Source organism: Hipposideros armiger, unplaced genomic scaffold (assembly GCF_001890085.2).
Source record: "Hipposideros armiger isolate ML-2016 unplaced genomic scaffold, ASM189008v1 scaffold_321, whole genome shotgun sequence".
In the NCBI taxonomy this organism is placed as follows: domain Eukaryota; kingdom Metazoa; phylum Chordata; class Mammalia; order Chiroptera; family Hipposideridae; genus Hipposideros; species Hipposideros armiger.
Window position 1 is genome coordinate 294,659 of NW_017731671.1, and position 5,599 is coordinate 300,257.

General features: G+C 48.3%; 1 long non-coding RNA gene across 1 annotated transcript in view; it reads right to left on the reverse strand.

Annotated features, from left to right (window-relative positions):
* The window catches only part of LOC109392255 (uncharacterized), a 20,725-nt gene that overhangs the window by 9,506 nt on the left and 5,620 nt on the right, over nt 1–5,599 (reverse strand). Inside the window, exon 2 of the long non-coding RNA XR_002126019.1 lies at nt 3,365–3,446. This is a non-coding gene — a long non-coding RNA (uncharacterized LOC109392255). The remainder of the gene's footprint in view (nt 1–3,364; nt 3,447–5,599) is intronic.

Here is a 5,599-nt window from a genome sequence, read left to right on the forward strand (position 1 = left end):
CAGCAGCCAGCGTGAGCGGCCAGCAGCCGCAGTGAGCGGCCGTCCAGAAGCCGGCGACTGATCTGCCTCACCCGGGAAGAGTACAATGATGGTGCCAACTTTGGCCAGTGAAGCAACATCCTCCACAACTAGACTGAAGAAAAAAACGACAGCAACTTGTCTGTTCCCCTTCCCCCAACTCCCCAGCACTGTTCCCATCCCCCCAGTTCCCCAATAAAAAAAAAATCTTAAAAAAAAAAAAAAGGGACAGTGGGATGAGGGGCAAATATGTTCTTCTCCCTTCAGAATATTTTTCAGTGTTCTTTATGTCATCTTCCCAAGCTGTTATCTGCCAATCAGCATGGCTGCAGCAGCCAGTCTCCGAGGCCGAACAAAGGATTGATGGAATTTGCTGGCTCTGTGGGGAGCTGGCTGGCGGCACAGAAAGCCTCCTTGCAGACCTTATGACAAGGGGCGGGTCCAACCCCCATGCACAGCCCTTCTCGGTTCCCAGAATGTGGCTAACACATTGCATGGCTGTTTATTCTTCTGGGGTCTGGAGTTTGGAAAGGTCATGGTGCGGTGGCACAGAGTTATCTAATGTCCGGGCCACGTGTGCACTTCATAGTGTGTCAGGGCCCTTGCCCCCGCCAGATGGTCCACCCACCTGGGCGCCCATGATAGGGCCCGGAGCTCGCTCAGGCTGTTTAAACGGTTTTCAAGATCAGCAGCTGTGGTATCTTTGTTCCTCTAGCAGAAGCCTGTCTAGGATTGATTGCAAACCCGTATGACCTATATAGGGTTGTCCTGGGGAAAACAGGACCCGCTTCACAGCTTGGTTTCCCAGCATGCTATGCCCAGAGGAGAAGGAGTTCCACAGCGGAGTTCCTTGTATCCACCCCCACCCCCGGGAGCTCAGTGCCCTGAAAACAGGTGCCAACTTTAATGCTGATTCTCCCAAGTGCTGTGCTGAACCCAGTGTTTCCTTTCTCCCTTGAAAACCAGATCCAAGAAATTTTGGAAGGAGGGCCTGCCATAGTGCACTGTTTAGGGGGTGAGGTATGGAAAGAGGGGTGGGGGTGGGGTGGGGGTCTGGAAGCCCCAAGTCGTCGTCCCAGCTCTCCTCTAAGACACTTGGGGACCTTGGGACTGCCTGTACCCCAGTTGCCTCATCTACTAATGTGTCCATTCACCTCCATCTAACTCCTCAACCAATGTGCGAACACATGTTTGCCGAGCAGCCTCCCTGGGGCCTGTGAGGAGACCCAGAGCTGAACTGCCAGGGATCTCGCCCTCCGGCAGGTCACTGCAAACCATAACTAGGGTTTCAATGATCAACAATGACAGAGGGAGTCACTCTTGGGGTGGGAATCAAGAGAAAATTCTGAGAAGGGCTTTCATTTTGCTAAGAGCCTGGACAATGGGAGTCAAAGTTGGAAACAACCAGCACAAAGATGGAGGCCGGAAACAGTGCAGTTGTGTAGGAAACTTCAAGCAGTGACAAGGAGGCTGAGCTGTGAGGGGCCTTGGGGGGTGTGCTTCTCTCGCAGGGTTGCCAGGAAAGGCCTTGGAGTCTTCGACTAAAGGGTTTTTACCTACAACAGCAGAATACTTCTGACGCCAAATGTGTGGATGCCCCACAGCAAGCAATTCTCCAGTTCTCTGCAGATACCAACGGGGTGCCCTGTAATATAAGTCATTCAAACACTAACCACCCAGGGTCAGTACTCACCCCACAGGTTAAGAGCAGATTCCCACAAGACTGCCCCCTCTGCAGACACCAGTCCCAAGTAGAGGGTCCTCAGGTTACCTACACTTCTGTCCAATTTGGCTATAAATCGGAGGTTCCCATGAACCCCTCCTCAAATTCCATAATATGCTAAAACAGCTCACAGAACTCAGGGAAACACTTTACTTGCTATTGCCGGGTTATTACAAAAGATACAAATGAACAGCTAGATGAAGAGGTAATAGGGTAAGATCTAGTAGGGTCCACAGAGTGCAAGAGCTTCTGTCCCCCTGGAGTTTGGGGTGTGCCACGCTCCCAGCATGCAGATGCGTTCATCAACGCACAAGCTCTCCAGACCCCTTTGTTCAGGGTTTTTAATGGAGCTTCCATTACATAGGCACGGTTGGTTAAAAATCACTGGCCACTGGTGATTAACTCAATTCCTAGCTCTTTTTCCCTCCCCCGAGGTCCGAGTGGCAGGGCTCAACGTTCTAAACCTCTAATCACATGGTTGGTTGCTCTGGCAACCAGCCTCCAACTTGAAGTCATCTAGGGGCTTCCAGCCACCTGTCATCTCATTAACATAAACTGCAGGATACTTGGAAGGTGCTTGTTATGAGTAACAAAAGATGCTCACTCCTACCATCTCTATCACTCAGGGAAATTTCAAAGCCCTTTTGAAAGCTCTGTGCCAGGAATTAGGACCAAGTCCAAATATATATTTCTTATTACATCACGTCCCAGAGTCAGAAGACCTAGGTTCAAATCGCCAAGTTTATTTGTTGGGTGACTTGCTGAACTGGAGTTTCCTGCCTTATAAAATAAAGATGACTACAATACCTATCTCACTAGGCTGGAGTGAGAAATAAATAAGTATATGATGAAAAAGCATTCAGCAAGTGCTTGGCACACAGTAGGTGCTCAATGTGTGTTTATTATCTTTAAAAAAATTAAATTGTAATCAGGGCCTACCACAGGCCAAGTCTTTCCTTGGCACCTCATCTAATCCTTGCAATCATTCTGCCAGGTAGTCTCACTGCCATTATACAAAGGAGAGTCCTAAGGCTAAGATAGGGGAGGTGACTTATTCGGGGTCACACAGGTAACAGGATATGGGGCAGGGATTAGAATGAAGTGGGTTGAGCTCCAAATCCTGATTCTTTCCAGATTCTTCTTCAACAGAAAAAACCACCTGGCCCCTCCCAAGCCCCTTCATGGCAGAGAAGACTGCGCCTAGCCTTCTGGTATCCATTTCCCAATCTTTCGTTAGTAACAGAAACTGGAGTTGGTCACATTGCAGCTCAGTCCAAAGCCTACATTTCTTGAGCTCCCTTTTAGCTAGATGTGGTATGAGTTAAATTATAGCCAATGAGATATAAGGAGACGCATCAGGCAGAACCTCTGGAGGTCTCCTTAAAAGGGAAGGGAGGGGGCCGGCTGGCTGAGTGGCTCAGTTGGTTAAGAGCTCGCTCAAGGGTTTGAGCTCTGAGCAACAGTGGTTCGAGTCCCGGCCTGAGCTGAGCTGCCGCTGAGCTGCCAACAGGTAGCAGGATGGCTCAGCTAAACACAAAAAAATGAAAATTAAAAAAAAAGGGAAGGGCGATTGCTTGTGAGTAAATATTTGTTAATGAAAAAAAAGAAAAAAAAGAGAGATACCATCTTCCTTCCTTCCTTCCTGCTGGCTGAACTCAGTCAAAATGGCTGGAGCTCAAGCAGTCATCTTGAGTCATGTGGAACGCTGTTGGTCGGAGAGCAAGACGTTGACTCACCATCCTAGGCTGCCTCCCACTTCCCCTTCTAAATCAGCTCTTCTCTAGTAGGCCTTTCTTCCCTCAGCATTTAATCAAGTTTTATGCTCAAGTTTCCCCAGCCTGAAAGCAAAAACACCCTCCCTCAATCCCACGTTCCCTTCTCTTCGTCTTTCCAGTCCACCAGTTGGAAAGAACCCCCTATTCTCAAGGTCTCCATTTCCCAGCCATTCTTCAATTCACTGCATCTGGTGTTTGGTCCTACCATTCAACCTGAATTGCCTGGGCAATTAAAGAGGGCTATATCTAATAGACTTTCACCAGTTACCTTCTAACTAGACCTCTCAAAAGCATTTCACATTGTTGCCCAAGCCCTCCTTAGACACTCCTCACCTTGGGTTGTGCTGCCTCTGCTCCCCTGCCTTTCCAGCTGNCTAGTTGTGGAGGACGTTGCTTCACTGGCCCAAGTTGGCACCATCATTGCGCTCTTCCCGGGCAAGGCAGATCAGTCGCCGGCTTCTGGACGGCCGCCCACACGGCTGCTGGCCGCTCACGCTGGTTGCTGGCCACACACAGTAGCCCATGGCAACCCAATGCAGCAGGGGCTGCAGCCCACGCCAACACCACTGACTCACGGGCAGCCCAGCTCCAGGTTGAGCTGTTGTTCAGCATCCCAGCTGTAGAGAGCAGTGTCACTGGCCCTCACATGTGGAATCTGAACCAGGGCCCTCTGACGTCCCAAGCCAGCTCTTAACCAACGCACCACTTGGCTGGCCCACGAGACTGTTTCTGTTTACATTTTTCATTTATTCAGTTTTTTAGAATCCACGTGTAAGTGAGATTGGGAACTAGGGATTTTAAAAACAAAGGACCTAGTATATCAGATTTACAAAACTAACTAAAGGTGCATTTCAAAGCAGTGGGGGAAAGACGAGATCATTCAATAAAAGACTTCAATACAAAACTGGGTATGTATATGAAAACAGTCAAGACGGATCCCTTATAGTGTGTTAAAACTCCAAATAGAGTAAACCTGAAGGTGAATATTTATATGAATTTGGGGTTGGGAAGGTCTTTCCCTGCATAACTCAGAAAACAGAGACCATAAAGGAAAATACTGTGAGATTTGGCTTTGTAAAAATGTAAATGTTTAGCATGTCAAAAATAAATAAAATGAAAATGGAAAACTGGGAAAAATATTTCCCACGTTAGCAGGCAGAAATATAGGTTCATGATCTAAATAGACAATTCACACAGGAAGAAAGTTCTATTTTCCTAGTAATCCTAGAAATACAAATTCAATTAAACTGAGGTGTCATTTTTCATCTGCCAAATTATCAGTCATTCATTTTAATAAAATGATAGTGTCATAGGTTATCATGGGAAAGTGTATCTTAAAACTGCCCATGATAGAAACTGCCATTTTAAAGGTTATAAACAGCTTTTGCATTCTAGGGCAGGAGAGGGAGTCTGTTTACAGAGAAGACCCTCCCTTTGTTCTAGATTGTTCTGGAAAGACCACCTCCAGGGCCCTCATGGTCAGGTAGCTGTGAAGTAAAAGCTTCCTGTTGCTCTTCCGGAACCCTAAAGCCAGCTGCTTTAGACTAAGATGTCAGGTATTCTATTCAAACTGCATCTGTGGAGTTTGGACTGCTCTATGCAAGAAAATCGTGTGTGTGTGTGTGTGTGTGTGTGTGTGTGTGTGTGTGTGTGTGTGTGTCCCACTATCTGCAAATGAGGATGGCTGAGGGAGGCAGGCCGCTAGAGGGAGGCTGCCCAGGTTTAACAACGAACCACTGGCTTGAGCTGTCGGGTGGTAGGCAGTGGAGCCAGCCTGACCTTGAGATATGCAGCCAGATGTTGTGGCCTGACCAGGCCCCATAATGAGGGTAGGGGTTTACATTTCAATTTTAAATTTCCTATTATAAAAATTTCAGGGGGCTGGCTGAGTGGCGCGTTGGTTAAGAGATGGCTTGGGACACCAGCTCTGAGCACCAGGGCCCCGGTTTGGATCCCACATGAGCGCCAGTGATGCTGCGCCCTCTACAGCTTAGATGGTGAACAACAGCTCAACCTGGAGCTGGGCTGCCATGATTCGCAGGCAACAGTGTAGGCTGCAGCCCCTGCTGTAGCGGGCTGCCAT